Raw genomic sequence first — 18686 nt, 5'->3', positions numbered from 1 at the left:
TTTACTGCGATCAACATTTGCTTTTTTAGCCTGTCAGAGGCAATTGAGCTTCTTTATTAAAGAAAAAGCATGATCTATTGCTGGAGTTTGTCTAACAATATAAAAAACAAAAATACAAAGCCAATACTTTAGAATCCTGCAGAAACTGTCTTTTAAAAAACACCCAACCAAAATGGATCAGTTCTAAACTACAAGTTCAAAGCACAAGACTTTAGTGCTTTTCCTTATAGACCTTATCAGACATGGTCTGCATTTACAGTCTTGTATGCCTAAATTTACATTTTAAAAACATATCAAAAATTCTGACTCAGCCTATATATTTCAGCTGTACATATTCCATTGGGTCGGAATATGAGACTATAAACCAGGGAAATTCTAATTACATTAGCCCAGAAATGAAGGAACAGTTAAAATCATCCTGCCATTGAACTAACTGCAGGCAACAAGGAGGGCATTAAGTAGATCAGCTCATCAATAATGGAATATGGAGACTTTCAACACTAAGTAGGTCAGTGGTACATATCTCTATTTCACCCTTGGATAGTTGCTCAGCAGCCTACTGACTAAAACATAACATTTTGAGATACTTATATGAAGCAATACTGATAGCTGTGTTACTTTTGGTTCTTTGGCTAAGAAAATACCAACAGAAGAATGGAAATGCACTGTTTTGGAAGTCCTGCTTTTCCATAGAGGCTGTAATGAATTAATTTGAATAATTTCAGTTAAACAAAACTTGCTCTTTCTTCATCTTTTTCAAATTGTTGCCAAAGGGATATAAGTAGAAAGCTGCCCAGTCAGCCTATCAGATACTTGCTGAGTCTGTGCTGAAAAAATTTCAAAGCTGATAGAAAAGGAACTGTCCAGTTCAAAGTCAACATCATCCAACCCTGCAGGAGAGTAGCACAAATGGAAATGCAAAGGCAACTGCCTATTCAAAATTCAGGGCAACCATGACATCTAATACCTTCGGTAAGACTGCTGTTGATTGATTAACAGAGATCTGCAACAGTATTCTCACTGGGTACATTAATAACTAGCCAGAAGATCTGATAGCCAAAGGCAGTGTAGAAAGCCAAACAGATTATTAATCCCTGGAAAGATTTAATAGGCGTTATTTTTACTGCAACTAAACAAAATAGGAAGAGCAAAATCAAACAAACATTATTTCTCTAAGGCTACACAGATGGTGACATCTCAGTGTGGCACACCACACATAGGAAGGCAGAGGGATTCGATAACATAATAAGTGTAAAGACCAGATATTAGTCAGTCTGGTAACTTCAACTGTTAAATAACGTTTTTTATTTGGGTTAGCATGGGCACCAGCTGATACAGAACACATTAGTTATTCTGTATTGACAAATTTCACTGATAGTATACATTCAGAGAAAACAAAGTATACTCCTATCTCCTAAATTATACAAAACCTTCCTTATTACTTCTGTTAAATCAAAACATTTATTGAAAAATGTGTCCAAAATTAATAAATACTCTAGAACATAAAAATTTTAAGTCTAATATATTTGCCACCCCAGGGCACTTTTCATTTGTTCTCCTCACTCCTTTTAACTGAACAAGTCATTTATGTGAATAATGAAAATAATCTTATTGTGCAGCTTTTAATCTATTATTCAATAGCTAAAAGGAAAGTAAAAATCACTCTTTCTATCAATAATTCAGCTTCAGTGCTAATGCAGCCATTCAGCTGTCCCCCTCACCAGGGCCTCATACATTTTTAATGTTTAGGCTCTTTGTTAGGAGGTCAAATGTGTGAATTGTGGTTAGAAACACAGTTACCAGGTGTGGAAAGGTCAACTAAAGAAAATATTCTTATTGCCAACAAAACAAATTAGACTGGCAGGACTATAAAGGAAAACTGCATGGTAGGGTCCTCAATGCCTGACTTTGCAGAAGACCAGAAAGATAAAGTCCAACTGCCAAGGCTGCCCTGCCAGCCCTGGATGGTAAAGAACCTGGAGCTCTTGGCAGTCTCAGCAAAGCACCGAACACACTTCAGCCAGCTTTGTCTGATGGTGTGATACAGTATGTGTCCTAATTCAGCCAAATCCAGTCGCTGGGACAGGTGCTCTCTCCAGAGCATCGTAGATAAAGGTCAAGGTTCTGATGTCAGCAGTGTTTCCCTTATAGCCAAATTTTCACTGGTTTGGATGGTACTGTAATAATTTCGATACCTGCCACTAAACTTCAAACTTGGACTGCCTGGACCAGATCTAATGAGTCTACCTGGTCTCTTTAGCTTTACTTCCAGAGAGACATTTTTAGAGAACTGCTCTTTAAACACCACAACAGTTTTTAAAGCCCCAGAGGTATAGATGGCTTCCTCAGTCTACCTTCCTTCAAAGTGTGAATCAGGCACTTGCAAGAAAAACAAGAACTCTGTTAGCAAGGCTTTTTCACCTACTAATAACCCCCTTTGAGAATGTAATTTTCTCTAATAGTACAGTTATCTTTTTCAGAAAAGATTAGCATGTCAAAAAGTCTCTTCCTGAGGGCTCCACAACCTCCAAGCTCAGACAGGCACCATCTCCTCTCAAGGGTGGCACAGAAAACTCCTCTGAGTTGGCACTAAAGAGCCCTGTGAACTTCTAGAGCTCTCCCATGAAGCAGTGCATGTGAGCCTGGCATCGAGGAGCTGCTATTATCTTTGCATGCCTTCCCACTCTGTTACATGGAGGGGTTCTGGTTCAGAGATGGGATCCTGCCCATGTGTTCCTGGAATAAAATATTCCTCCCTCAGTATGAGAGGCTGCCCCAGTCAATCTCATTCCTCTGCTGAAAGGTCAACAAGTTAGCTGAAGTTCTGAACTGGAAATGGTTCCATTTTATTTTTACCTTTTTGAAAACGCTACATGACCCAACGCTTTTCATGACAGAAAAAATGAAGGATTTGTCTTATTTCATCATGGCTCAAAATGAAGCCAATAAAATGGTATGTAACACTCGACAATTTCTCTCTAGCTCTATTTCTTGCTGTCTGGCCTTCTTCAATAAGAGAAAGTGAAATTCATTTGTTCCTGAGAGTGTAAGCATTTATTTTAAATCTGGAATTGTTCCAGATGGAAAATTAGTCTTGTTCCTCTGTGTGTCATATCACTGCTTCATGTAGATTTCCATTCCAGTGAAACTTAGCAAAAACTTATATAGATCTATATAATACCAAAACAATATCACAACAATTGGCCCTATAAATACACTAAAGAGGTGAAAATGAGCAGGATTTCAAAAGTTATAGCATCAAGGATAGTTGGCCATAGAAAATATTCAGGCAAGAGTCAATTTCCATTTCAGTTTTGCAAAATCAAGGAATAAAGATCATGTAATCATTTCTGTTGCTACCATGCCCACACATTCCAGACCCAGATGTCTGACTTCCTTCTTCCCCTTTACCCTTCCCCCCTCATGTTAAGTGCTGCATAAACAAAGATCAGGTTTTGGGTCTGTACTCCAAAGAGTTAGAAATGTTGTCTAGAAATGGCAATGCAAAGCAAACGCCCACGGCTGAATACAGACAGATGGTAGAGTACAAGGAAACAATGAGATAGCACCACGGCCCATCAGAAACATAAGTGTCATCTAGTGTTATCATACTTTTGGTGGACTTCCAAACACAAAAAGTCCCATAGGACAAAACATTAAATTTCTTTGGAAACGTAACAAGGAGACAATGCAGACCGGTATTGTTGACTAATCATAAACAAGAATCAATATCTAGGTAGACTAGGATACAACTTACGGGATAGAGATTGGCCTTCAGAAGCCTTGGAAGGGAGATCAACCACCAAATGAGGGATATTATAGAGTAAGAGCAATGGGGGAAAATACGCAAAGCAACAGGTATTTGGGTTAGTAAAACCAGGCAGAAAAATACTGTCTTTGTAACAACATTCTGAGTGGATATGAACAGGCAAGACTGTGCTTATCAAGGCCAGAGACAAGGGAAATTTTGATACCTCAGAAGCAAAATGAACAGAACGTGAATTAGAGCCTTAGTCATATGGATAAAAGGATTTTATGCACAGAATAGACCAGATGTGGACACAGTCTGGATGGGAGAACAGAGAGAGAATTTTGAGTCAAAGAGCACTGCAGTGACTTGCAAGATAGTGGGCTCTACCCAGCAAAAGAAAAGGAGTTGGCTCAGGAGAATTAATTGCAAACATACTTAGACCAGTTTGGTACAAAGTAATGATTGCTGGGGTCTTGTCTGCTGACCCTAACTTTAGCAAGTCAGCAAATATGCCACAGATGTGCAACACAAAGATGACACAGGATTCACTCCAATCCAGACTGATTCTGCCCTGCAGACACAGCCAGCTTGTACTTGGCAATCAATGAGCCAGATGCAATTGTAACGCTACTAACTGCCTGTAAATGATATCTTTTTTTAAAACTGAAGAATTTGAGAGACTGTATTGCATTCATTACCATTTCAATCAACAGCAGCACAATGCAGCACTGACAAGATTCAAATGACTACCCAATATAAATAATCTGAAAGGCTTATGATAGCTAGGAGAAGAGATTATTTGCAGACTATTTTATTATAGGCTTCCTATTTGGCAAAGATTTTGCACATGTGAACTTGTCCCATGCATCAGACATAGGTCTGTGCAGGCAGCTCTTTCATAAAGAGAGATAAGAAAAGAAATAAGGTTGAGGAAGGCGTAACGGAGGCATGGAAAATTGATTTTCAGACTGTCTGTGACCTTGACTCAGAGGTTGAACGTGAGCTGTGAAGCAGACAGTGAAGATGGGAACAAGCTGCAGACAGCAAAACTGCAAACTTTGTTTGGAATCAGAGATTACAGACAAATTCTGACAGCCTGACTCTGCCCCCGTAATCAAGTACACTGAGCATGTGATGACATTTTAATTTGTAGGGACAGTTGGGTACTTATGAAAACACAACAGAGCTCAGACACTATTTCTCTCAGAGAGAATATTTTAGAAGGATGTTATTCAAGTCACTTGTGATAAAAAAGAAGAAAAAAAAAGGAAGATAAATTTCTATACAATATATCAGTTATTTATCACACTGTGATAATCCCATTTGTTCACATGCTCACGAAATACTTCCGGTAATTCATCTTCTGGTCTGGAATTTTTTAGAATGAGTCTGCAGACATGAAAAGATTCAAAGAAAGAATGTAATGATGAAGGTAGAGAAAAAACACTGGTCTCTGGTAAACTACACATGATGCAGTTAAGAAAGGCAGGGATGGGTGGCTGCCTAACATTTGCAGTTTGTCACTGAATTATGGAGACAGATGCAAACTGATCTGAACAGTTTGTTCAGAGCTGCAGAACAACCAGGGACCACATTACTACTATATCATGATGCTTTTCCAGCAAGAAATAGTTCAAGAAGCTCTGTCATCTTTTTTTTTTTTTTTTTTTTTCTTCTCCCTTTCTATGCCTTCTCTGTTGTGTAGCTTGGGGAAAGGAGAGACTAGCAGTTTAGGCTAGGTCCGCACTCTGAGTGCGTTGTCAGCACAGGTATTATGTATTATAATATTATGCAGTATATTATGCTGGCAGAGCATTCTAAGGCAGATGCAGCTTATAACAGCAAAAAATGTTTTTCGAATGTAACTTCTTGATTCCCTGGGAGTGACAAGTTGTTTTTTTTACACAAGTGGCTTCTGGCAACATTACTGTTTGTCAGGTCACGCCCCACTGTGCTGATCTGTGCACAACTGCATCATGGCAAAATTCGTAGTGCAGTCCTGGCCTTAGAGCTATAGAGGAACCTCTGCTCTACCTAGAAAGCACTGCTTGGGCTTCCTCAGGCCTCCAGAGTGGCATATAAAGGATGGAGAAGGGCAGGGAGTGTGCACTGGCTTTCTTCCCTGTCTAAAGCTCATTCTGACTCAGGCTGAGAATTTGAGTTCTACAAGCAAGCAAAAATGCACAGTGCTCAGAGATATAATATCACATAAAGGACCGATTTACAACATCAAGATTCTTTGGCCCATGTGCAGAGTTCCTCTTAACTCATGGGGCACCAGTACAGCTGCAGTCTTTCTATGTGGGTGGTCAGTCTTCAGCAGGACTGAAATCCAACCTAGTATTGCCAGTAGTGTTGGGAGTTTCCTACAAAATGTGCTTCTGAATAGAAATCACAGTACTTTTTTTTGTTAGTGTGCAATAGTGTGCTGAAGGCACTATTCAGAAATGATACGTGCCCTGAGAAACTGAGGTGACTGGGAAATGAAAGCCCTTCCTGCAAAATGTTTTGTTTTTTTAAAAATGGGCCAATTCATGATTGCAGTATTTTAAAACCATATTCTTCATGGAAAGGGAGTTTCTGAGTAGCTCCATGGCAGACCACTGAGATGATAGATTATCTGTCTGTTTTGTGTGTGCTGCTTATGATCAATTCTGTTCTACTAATTGGCAAATCTTCTAGGCAGTAAGGCATTCTTCCTACTTTCCTGGAAGGATTTTTTTTGTCCCAGTAAAACTGAATTTTCACAAAAAATATTTAAACTTTTGAAAAGTAGTGTATTCCTTATTTGAAAATCATTCCATCAGAAAATTCCCACCTAACTTCTAATCTACACAACGAGCTGGAGCAATTAGCTCTGCGTGATAAAGCTAAAGCAGAGCTATTAAATAACCTTGGCATCAAGGTTACAGCAATTCAATGGCCAGGCTAGACAAACATTGCTTCAGGGCATTCCCTCGTGGTAGAAACTGCTCCTGCAAAGAGCCTGCCTCAATTTCCCTTTCCCAGTGTCTACTTAATTTAAATTCATCAGTTTTCTTTTTTTTTTTTTTTTTGGTGTATGTGGAGCATTGGGGTCTCGATCTCTTAACTGATGCCGTTGTTATGCTTCCAGTCCTGACTTCCCTGATTTAGAATCTCCTCCTCTTGTTCCTCTTCAACTGCAAGCAGCAGGCTTTTCTCCTACCATGGGAAGTCCATATTAGCCCAGTCGTCCTTCAGATACACGATTAACTTCACTCATCTAATCACTCTCAGTTCTGAGGTTGATAACACAGACATATCTTTGTCCCAGATGAGAGGAGAAACCTTATAATGCCATACTACTAGATTCTGCATCCCAGGCCCTTAAGGGATCAGTGGCCCTACATTCTAACTTACCTCTGACATTAATAGCTCCCAAGACACTCTTCTCTCTAGCAAAGTCTACATCAAATATTTTTAAACAGATTTCCTGAGGCACATCAGCAACTGATCTTGCAAAACATCCCTTCTGGCCTTAAAGGGCCAGTGTTCTGCTGCAGTGAACAAAAGATTAGAGTATGTTCCTTAGGTAACCTCTAGAAAACTGTATGATGCAAAAAGAAAAATAACCAAAAAATTCAAAGCATGTACAACAGGGCTTAGAAATTCAGCTGATAAAAGTCACACCAGAAACAAGAAAAATCTTCAAATGTACTTGTAGGAGGAAGGAACTGAGAGTCAGGACATCACTGAGACTACCCCACAGTTTTAATTTTCAGGTACAGCTGGGATGTCATGAAAACTACATCATAAAAAGGGAACTGCTAGAAGGAACTGATTTATTAAAGAATGCCAGTAAAGGCCGAGCTGATATTCATCCATAAATTCTAGGGAATCTGCAGATTAAATGACTGCCTAGGAAATATTAAAAAGTCAGACATTCTACCAGAGAACTGGACTTAGCAGTAAGGATGGTGACCTCAGAAATTACAGGCTGCAGAGCCCTCCTGCACTGCCAGGCACAGTGCCAGGACCCGAAGCCACCTAGCTACCAGACCTACCGCCCTGCTGCAACCCTTCGTCAACCGATTGGTACTCCTGCTCTGCTGTGCCACCTTGTGCTTGGCAGCTGACAACACAGGGCTTCATGAAATGAGTGAACTGCACAAGAAATCCTTTCTGTATTCCTGTGAAGTTCAAGATGCTCATAGATGTTTTCAGATTTTTCAGTGATTACAGGCCGAATTTTGAGTTAATAGCAATTCAGATCATCAGGGAAGATCTGCACGGTGAACATTTCTCACAACCGGTACCAAAGCCATTGTATTGTCTCCTGTCCTTGTCCTCTGGGCTGTCAAGAAGCATGTCCCAGGGCCCAGAGCAGGGAACACACATTAAGAACTTCCCTATTCTGTTACCAATTCCGATGCTGACATGTAGTATTTTGAATAAGCAAATCACCACCCTGAGGTTTTTTACTTACCTCACTGGATATGACATTTATTTCACCAAGCTGACAGGGCTTTGGTGTGATTTTTCACAGCAGATGGGGCTTTAGAGATCTGCAGACCACATTACTTTACAAGCTGACAGAAACACCTCTCTGAAGACAGGGCACAGACTAGGAGCTTAGCAGAGAAGTCACAGCAATCCAAAATAGTTGAAGGCAGCTTTTGCACTTAGCAGCTTTTTGTATCATTTTTCCAGGCACATGCTAAACCTCTTTGCTTTTTTCAGGGACTGCCAACAGTCAGTTTACGTGGGGATTTTCAGGTGCCAAAACTCTCTCATTTTTGGCAAGCATCCTGAATGACTTGGGGCATGGCAAAGAAACTGTGCTTGTTAGCAAAAAAATCTTAGGAACAACACAACTTGGGTGTCTACCTGATAAATTCCGCACTGCACTCGACCTGACCTCATCAATCCCGTCACAGAGAGCCCAACCATGGAGATACATATATATATATATATATATATATAGTAAAAATATTGCAGCAGGGACCCTGAGACAAGCAGAGGCAAGGCACCCCGGGTCGGGAAGCCGGAGAGCAGCCGCTAGATGTCAGAGCTCTACCGGCGGTCCTGCTGCTCCGCCTCCCGCGGGAACCCTGCATCGCTGCCCCGGGAACCGGCCCCTCTCCGGCAGCTTCCAGGCTGTTCTGCACAGTGCTAGAGGGGGAAACTGGTTCATCAGTCACTTTTAACCCGTGGAAAAACAGCCTCCAGATCAAGGAAAATAAACTCTTGTAAGCTTCTGAATAACACAAATTCCTGTGCTGGCCTGCCAAATACCACTGCAGTATTTGTCTTTGGGATTCTCGAAGGATTGGGCCTCCTCCCTGCTTGGGAAGCCTGCCTGGGTCAGGGCAGCGGGCAGGAACGCAGCTATCCCAGCCGCTTTGAACGTGAGCACAAACCGGAGAGCCATTTGTGCTGCTGCCTAGGGAAGCTGACAGGCTGGTTGTGTACAGAAGACCCTAAGCATGAGTTTCTGAGTAAGAATAACCACTTAAGTATTGAAGGAGTACAGAGGTGTCTTCCATTTATAAAACTGAAATGTAAATATAGTAAGAGGGCAATAACTGTCTTTTACTCAAGAGCTTGCACTGCAAACACATTAAGAGTGAGCTCCTGCTGATACAGAAGTGATTTTGGTGAACACGTCCTCTCATGGAGATGTCCTGCCCTGTTCATCAGGCAGGCTGCCCTTCTCTGCCTGCCCTAAGTGACACAAAGTAAGTCACTTAGATGAGCTCTGGAAAAGGACTCTGCCGGGCCTGGAAGAAGACACATGAATGACACCAGAGAGAAATAGATTGATCTGTCCAAATCTATTAGGTCAGTTTTAGTGTCTCTGCTGTCTGAGCCAGCAGCAGACACAGAGATGTCACGGGAAGTGTACAGGAGAGCATCAAAGAAAGGAAAGGCTGAGAGGGCTGGGTGGGGGGAACGATGGGAAAGCTGCAGTTGGTGGGAGCATACTAAAGCCAAACAGAACTGATTGCCGATCTCCACCTTCAGTTATTCAAGGTGAGGTTCCTCTGCAAAAAGGCTGGGAAATCACTGAGCTGCATCACTGGGAAGAATAATGAAAAAAATATAAACACATTTTTAGGAGTGGTGACGGCTCTGGGGAGTGCTTTACTTATCTCATGAAAATTCAGAAGTTTAATGGCAAAACTCCTGCTAAAAAGACACTTGCAGGTAGATGCAGATGGCATATGGTACAAAGTTGACAAGTTACTCTAGGATTGTTTGTCCTCACCAGCATGGAAGGCACATTTCCTATTCCACAGAGTCATGACACATAGCTTTGAAGTGCACAGGGCAACTACATTGGGGCTTGGGATTTGAACTTTGGAAATGGGACAAAATAAGAGTGAAAGCTGGCATCTGGCTCGGGGGGGGACACGACTCCTCTAATTGCTTGTGCCATAACTCAAGGCAATGACACTGTTCACAGAATTTGCACCCTCTGCTCTGTAAGAGTATTCTCAATGTGTGTTATGACAGTAGATACCTTGAAACCCATTAAGAGATTTATTGGAGTTCCAGGAAGAGATGGATTTTGATGCTAAGCATTGCAGTATTCTGTGTCCAAAATACTATTTACTTTGAATCAACAAAACAGGAAATTCTTATGTCATTGCTAATCTGGCCCTGGTTGCACTCTGATGGTAGCCAGTTTCTATTTCTGGTTTAGGTTATTTTCCTTTGTTCACTCTTTCAACAATATTTTGTTAAATAAAAACCAGAAATAAATATGTGAACACTTAAGATGTTTTTTCTTATGTTGCAGGTGCAACGCTGAAGAATCCACTTGTAGATATGGATGCTGCCCCCCCATGTGTAATATAGCATGACATAGTACCATGATGTTATACTGATGACAGACTCAACAAGGATTTCTCTCTAGAGATCCCACTAGAGGTGTTGCAGCAGAAAACCATGCTAGTCTGTCTAATATATTTAGGTGTTCCTGACAACTACACCCCCCTGAAGCCGTGTTTGCATATGAGTGGTAACTAATACTCTTTTTTAAAAAAAAACAACAAACCTTCAGTAGGATTTTTGAAAAAAAGTCATGCCATGACAAGAAGGTTTAAGAAAAAAAGATAGCATATTTGTCACATTGTACCACACAACAACTGAAAATACTGAAAAAAATGAAAATATTTTTAAAACACAGGTATGTGCAGAATGGCAATTCACTTGGGCAGTTGTTATGAGGAGGTAAAATTGCTTTCTGTTGTACTAATTTTTCTTGAATTTTACATAAATGCTGTATATATTTTCTGGCAACTGTTTAACCATCTTAAAGCAACAAGGTTCTAGACTGCAGATTACATTAGTATGGCAAGATTTACTTCCTGGGGAAAGTTATTTTGTAAACATACAAATAAAAATATCATGAAGCATAATGTAGTAAGCCCTATAGCGTCCAAAGACAAGTATTTATCATGTAGCAGAAATGGTGAATAGGATAAAGAGGTATACTTGAAAATTGCCATCAAAAAGATAACTTCTTTGATTCTGTTTTAAAGGAGAGAAAACAGACTGTTTATATCCGTGATAACAGCTGTACTTGATTTCACACAAAGTCTTCTTTTTCCAATGTAAAACCCAGTCTCGAAGTACTAGGTAGGATACTTGTTAACCCAGTTCTCATTTTTTTGTGGCAACTTGGAGTCAGTTTAACAGAACAGTCATTATTTTCATACCCCAGTTTGAATCTGGTCTTGGCTGTCTTACACTCTAAGAATAAATTAAAAAAACCACAACTGTGCTTTGTAGATGGAACCGGATGATCAAATGGTCCCACCTGGCCATGGTATGTTTGAAGAGAGCTTAACAACCTCCTCATCTAGTGTCCTGCTGCAGACAGTATTTAGGGACAGTATCTTTGTCCTGAGAGTTGCTGTCTTGGAAGTAAGTAGAAGAAGGACCTATGAGGCTGGGGACTGAAGCAAGGGAAAAATAATTCCTTCCTGACTCAACAGTGACCTCACACCTTGGTGCAGAAGAACGTACTGAAGTGGGGAGGAATTAATCCCATTTAGCTTTATTTATCAAGGTAACTGTCTGTACTTTGTCTATAGTAAACAAAAGAAGACAAATAACTACAAAGGTTGATGAAAGACTCACTGGAAATACTCCACACTCTATTGACAATATAAGACTCCTAGACAAATACCTTAGATTACATGCCTGAATTCTGATGTCTAAAGTTAAGATGATTTCTACCTGGAATCATTTATAATGGCAAGAATAACCACAACATTTCAATGATTTCTGCATTTTGCAGAAACTAGATTTTAAAAGCATAATGCATCAAGATTATGATGCTATAAGATGAAATCACGTCCCCTAGATATGGTATGCACTTTCAGTATTACCCTACAATTGCCAAGAAGAGAGAGGTTCTCTTCCAACACCCCAAGACTGCCAATACAAGTCAGGTTTCAGAATGCACTCATTTTACCACAAGTATCTCCTTAAAATACAGATTATAGGTGCCCAAGGCCCTCTTCCATGGCACAAAACTATGTCTGAAGACTGCTGAAAATTTGCCATTTAACCTATAAAAGCCTGAAATGCCAAGCAGTTTATCATACAGGCATTCTTTCCTGAAATACTAATTGACACATTAGATATGGGCTAATCAAACACTACTAGACATAGGGCTTAAGATTCCAGCAGTAGAGTCTGTACAAAAACTAGTTGTTACTCATGCAAGTGATCCCTTTCCTTTTGCAATTGCTGCACCAGCTTCCTTCACTACCTTCACTCGCCAGCACACTCTTGTAACAGAGTGCACAGAGTCTCAAAGGAGCAGAGAGGTAGAATTTCTCAACCCTGTAGCATACTGCACACCTCTTCCCTGCATTTCAGGTTGAGTAACAAACATGGAAGAAAAGGAAGGCAACAGAAGGAGAAAAGTCACTTTGCTGCCACATTGCAAAGGCGACAGTATTTCAAAGGAGACTATTATTTCTCTTGCCTTACAGGCAGAGCAACAAATTATTTGTCTAATGTTTTTTATCTCCCAAATTGGTGTCTTCTTTCTCCTGCTGCTCTTCTCCCTTTTAAGTTCTACTCATCTGTCAGAACTACCCAGTCCCTGCTGCTGCTTACATTAAAAGTATTCGGTTCTCCTCTCTTGTGGTCGCTGCCCTTCCCACAGAGCGAAGCAAACAGCTTCCCTCTGTAGGACTTCTGCTCTCCTCACTGACTTTAAAGCTGGGTTCTGTGGCACTGTCAACGCCTGGATCGTGGTTCCGTTGTCATACAAGCCACAGGGAACGAGTGCAGAGAGGGAAGATGGGCTTTTACTCCTCTTATGTAGGCCCAGAGCTGACACACATAGGCCGCAGTTTCACATGCACGCGCTTCTGCTGGGGGCAATGGGGAGGCCCATAGATCTATAAGCCATGTGCAGCCCTTGAGGTTATGGACACATCGAGTTTTAGCTGTAAGTGTACTGTACTCTGAGATTCAAAGGTCCTCGGTTCAACCCATGCTGCCAAAAGAACAACTGTGGATCTGCATTACACACCACGGAAAAAATGCCTGTGGATGGTCTATTCTGGTTCTCCCCATGGAGTTGCATGACTGCTAGTGCAATGTTGGGGGAAGCTCAAAAATCTTCAGGGCTTAATCATTCTGCATTTAAAGAACTAACAGAGAATACCTTCTCGAGATCATATTGAATAAGGTGTTTACTAGGACTGGCTGTAAACTAGTTTGGAGAAAGATCTTTAGATTAAACTGGTTATATTTCATGAGCAATGTCTCCTTAGGAAGTGAAGACATGCTGGTGAAATGAACACATACATGTGAATATCCAATTTCATACCATCGTGTAGCTGTGAGAAAAAACCCTTCAGCCTGCTTTCAGCCTAACATACTGTCATTCCTCTTTAGTGTTAGATGCCCTTTTAAATGGATAATACAGAAAATTAAGATGAATTACGAAAAACTTTGCACAGACTTTCGTGGCTACAACATTTCAGAACAGTTTCTATGAAACTGCTCATCTATTTCCTGTTCTGTTTTTACAAGAATGGAAGCAGTGACCAGTTGTGTCAGAATAGATCAGAAGAAGATCAGAGAATAAGATCAGAATAATAATTAAAAGAACAACAATACCTTTGTGCTAAAGACAACCTCCAAAGACTTTTTTCCCCATTTTGAAAAAATTATTTTTAAAAAGCTATATTCTGCTAAAGACATCAATCCTTGCCATTCCTTCTTTTAATGAACAGTTCACTGTAGTTTCAGAGGTGTTTTGGGAATTCCCAGCACATAGATGTAAACTTCAGATATGAAGTATCATGTACCTGAGTACCCTTAATAAAACCCCACTTACTGCTGTGAATGGAGAAAGCACTCACCACTTTACAGAACTGGAGTGTAAATAACCTCATACTAGTAAAAATGTCTGGAAAAAACGTAGGAAGAAATATAAGACCCACGTGAACTGTCAGGTAAGTGTTCCTTCCAAAAGCAAAGTGTTAAAATGGCATTCAGGTATTCCAGACAAATGTAACTGATGTGAACTTAGCAACAAGTCCTACAGTAATATTTTGCTTCACTTACAATATTTCATTGTTCTAAATAAATTAGAGCATTTGGTGGCAAGATACTGTAAATGTTTTGCAGCAGATGTAAAGTTGCAAGTAAGCTGAGGGATATTTAAGAGAGAACCATGTGATATATTCTGGCTTCTACTTAATGCAAAGGATATAGACCAGTGGTACCCTTGGATGGACAATGTATGTGCATGGTACATATGCATAGAGATGCATAACGAGCGTGTATATGCACCTAAAAAGAGTGTTTGTGCAAACTTGTTAGGTTCAAGAATAGGGAAGAAATCTGAAGCAGGTACTGTTTACAAATCTGAGTAGCAGATTAATAAAATTTTCAGTACATATATGATTTATTATGTAACTAAGATACATGCATTTATATGCTGTTTAACATATTTTGTTAACTATTTTTCATATATGTCATATCTGATGTACATATGCTTTATGTATTATATTTTAGTTACCATATTCTACATTACATATTAAAGTCACTTGAATTCTATATTATGTTTGGTCTCTAATCAACATCACTTTATTGTTTTACATGACATTAACGAATCGCTATTTTCTAACACTGCAAATCCATTACTCAGAAAAAAAAACCCTACTGCTTATGAAGAATTTATTTATTTTTTTTAAATCCCCAGCTTATATCTGAGGCTTAAAGAGGCAAAATTCACTATTTATCTAATTCTTCTCCTCTTTGTAGCAGAAACTGGCTTATCAGTCAATCAGCACTGGGAAAATCAGAATACAGAGATCAAAATACTACCTAGCGTCATCTTATCCTTAGGAAGTTAGTAGATTATCAAGTGTAAGTCATTTGGCAAGTGCATTAGTTTCTAAACTTAGGCACTTACTGCTTTGAGAAGTGCCATGTTTAAAAAGAAGGGAAGTTCTGGCATCTCTGAGGAATTACTCCCGATCTAACTATTTAACAAAAGCTCATCCCTACCTTTTACAACATGCTTTATAAATTCGCTGGTTGACTCCTTGAAGAAAGTACTAATTTCCAGGCACATCTTAAAGTGTCCCATCTTCATAAGTCTTAACTGTCTGAAGAAATAAAGAAAATAAATTAAGAATTAAATCTGGCATAAGAGAGCACAGACTAGAGTTTGAAGCTTAATGCTAACTAAGTATATACGCAGATTATATTTACCTTGTCTTTCAAACTGTGGGAAACCATTTAAGTAAAAGGATATTTACAAATACTTCAAAACTTCAGGAAGATAAAGATGCATCATTTTTTAAGTTGAAAAAACACGCTTCTCGATTTAATTTTCTAGAGCCATGTTTTAAATATACCTATACAGCTCTCATAGCTTTATAAATACTTTAATACAATGCAATAAGAGGTAGCAGAAAAGTTCCTTTGATTGTTACATGACTAGAAAACTGTTGTTAATCCATATTCTACCATGGTTTCAGATTCATTTACATCCAGATATACAGTGCAAGTGCCACCTGAACTTCTATAGCATTATAGTATATTTTCTAACCTGGTAACTCCAAGCTGACTCTGTGTGGTGCTGATCACCACAGCATTTCCACTTGAAAGTCAATGAGTACTCAGGATGCTAAGTAGGTCCCTGAATAGTAACTTTAGTCTTAAATTGAGTATTTAAATGGATTCAGTCATAAGCATATGTCACTCAATTACAAGGGCTTTTTAAAGCAATGATTTGCTTAATGTTAATGTAATTGCATCCATGCACTAATGCTCTTAAGAAATTGCAGAAAGGGAAGGAAGAAGGCAAATCTTTCCATGATGGAACAACAATACACTGAAAGCTGCCACAACCTGAAATTCTATAATAATCACTCAAATGCAAGAAAGTAGTAAACCACACATTCCTATCAGTGGGCCCTAGCAGGAGCTGAGAACCCTCATCACCTTGAAAAATGAGGAAGGTAATGACAGGCATGATAACACAAACGAAGAGGGCCACAATTCAGTTGACAATATAGTAAGAAGGACCATCTTTCTTAATACCATATGGAACAAAGAAAGGCATATTGCTGTAATTACAGAAGTAAGCAGCACACCAGGAAACGTGCGTGTGGTGATGCACCAGGGATGTGCCAGATAACAACACACGATGCTCTTACGTGCTTTCTGCATGGCTACGGGCATTAACGGCAGCAGGGCGCAGGCAGCCCAGGCCAGAGGGCTCAGCAGAAGCGGAGCAATGAGGTGCTCACCAGAGAGCTGCAGGTGCCTGCTCTGCTCTCCACCGTGCAGGTTCCTGGGGGTCCTCGCATGAGTTCAGCCCATGGAGCACTCACCTGTTACACACACACAGAAACAGTTTCAATACCCGACACACAGTTTTGCTTACAAACAAACAAACAGCCTCAATTATTTTCAACTGAGCAGCTTGTGCCTCTGATTTCAACTTTTGTCATGGCACAGATTAACTAGTAAGCAGGAAGCGCACACCTTGAACTTGTGTGGTTTAAACACAGCAACGTGAAGGACTTTGCAAAGCTGTGGAGAACAACGCCGGTGCCTGACAGCTTGTTACGCTGCTGCGGACAGCTGTGCGTGGGGATGTTCCTCTAAGGCAACCACCAGTTCCTAGGGTCTCCCACTATCAACCTGGCACCAAATAACCCGGCTCCTTTCCGCTGCTTGGGATTTACCTGCACGGCACCTGTAACCACCCGCCCCTCACGCCGGTCTCCGGCCCGCCACTGCTCCCGCCCGCCGGCGGCTCCTCAGCAGCAGCAGCTCCCTCGCTCGCTCCCTCCCTCCTCGCGAAGTCCCCAAAGGCCGGGACAGCACAGCGGGCTGCTGTGGGGAGTCTACCTGCTAGCTGCCCGCCCACCGCCGGCGCCCCCGCCCCGGAGGAACGTCCCCTCGCCTCCGCGGTGGCCCTCGGGGGAGGGAGGGAGGTGCAGGGCTATGGCGGCCGTGCCGCCTTAGCACCTTCGGCGGAGTGGTAATGTCTCGAGCGTCCTTCCCGCCATGCGGCTGTCCTGAGAGGAGAACCGGCGAGACCCACCGCGGCGTGGAGGCCCGAGTAAAGCAGGAACGGCGTCCCCTTGGCTAGTGGGGGCTGTGAAAGGACCTGAGGGCGCCGATCTGTCTTTCCTGCCTGGCTCTCGAGGGAGGATGCAGCCCCGAGATGGCGGCGCTTGCAGCAGCTGAGCACGTCAGCCTTCTGCCCGGCTGTGGAGAGGCAGGTCGCGGGCCAGCGCGGCCCGTCAGAGGTGGCGTTGGAGGGAGAGGACTGGGCTCTTCCCTGGGCGTCAGCAGGGAGTGCAGTTCACCTCACAGACAGCTCTGGAAGCCTGCATGGGGACCCATCTGGAAGGTGGAGGGGGATTGTTCCAGAACGCCCTGTGAGGGGCACAGCGCTGGGCTGGGGTAAGGCTCTCAGGGTGCAGATGGTGTCTGTGGGGGAGCAGGTTTTTTCTGAGAGCCATAGGGACCTGCCAGCAAACTTAAGCACCCTGCTCTGGTGTGCTTGGGCTGTGCAGTGCAGCTTGGGGTGGAGCAGGTTGGGAGACGCTGAGGTAAAAGCAGGTGAGACTCGGGTAGACCCTTAGCAATGTGTGTGAAAACCTGCTCACTTTTCCCCTCTCTCCTGGCATATGCAGCAAAGATTTCAAGGCTATCTAAAACAGAGAACAAAACATATTTACTGCCACTCCTCCTCACGAAATCCCAGGGCACTTCTAGTAAGCTAGGAGCAAGGATGAATGCTCAAGCAGGTGGCCAGAGGTCTCCCAAAGAAGAGTAATGCTCGCGCAGGGTGTTTACATCCTTCTGTGAACTAGAATAGTCTCTTTCATGCCAAACCGCAAGCTGCTGGTTGAAACCTGAGCTGAACTTCCTTGATGATCGGAGGAGCCTGGTTAACTTTCAGCACAGCCAGTTTTCATTTTCACACCTCTCCAAACTTGCTGGGATAAGAACCAGATGTACGAGAATACAGTGAGCTCCAATTCTTAGGACATTGCTGACCCAATCCCAAGCAGCATGTATCAGAGAGAAGGATAAAAAAAAGGTTGCTTTCTCTCAAAAGACTTCCTGTTTTAGGGTTGTTTGGTGTTTTTTGAGGCTGATGTTGTCTATGTAGTTCACATAAACACTACATTTTTGGCCATCTACATTTAGCTAAACCAAAGTTCCGAATCCTTTCACATATAGGCCTTCATGTGAGAAAGCCTCGTATTTTTCATGTGAGTCAGTTTCTTCCTTTAATATGAGGTAAAATGCTGCTTCAACACCCACAAAGGCTGCATATGCTCCAGAACATAGTGTGTGGAGATCTGCGTGCCCTGGCTTTTCTTTTATGGATATTGGTGATGTATCTGCCTGCGCACTGGCTACCTGATTGATTCCAAAGCTCCTCGGTGTTTTTTGTACA

The 18686-nt window shown here is 41.6% G+C and overlaps 1 protein-coding gene across 1 annotated transcript in view; it reads left to right on the top strand.

Annotated features, from left to right (window-relative positions):
- Positions 1-14808, top strand: part of AMER3 (APC membrane recruitment protein 3) — a 42322-nt gene extending 27514 nt beyond the window's left edge. Inside the window, exon 3 of the mRNA XM_054836016.1 lies at positions 10515-14808. The gene's annotated coding sequence lies outside the window, so the exon portion shown is untranslated. The remainder of the gene's footprint in view (positions 1-10514) is intronic.
- The last annotated feature ends 3878 nt before the right edge of the window (positions 14809-18686 follow it).

Source organism: Grus americana, chromosome 9, assembly GCF_028858705.1.
Source record: "Grus americana isolate bGruAme1 chromosome 9, bGruAme1.mat, whole genome shotgun sequence".
Lineage (NCBI taxonomy): Eukaryota > Metazoa > Chordata > Aves > Gruiformes > Gruidae > Grus > Grus americana.
This window is presented reverse-complemented; position numbering and strand designations above follow the sequence as displayed.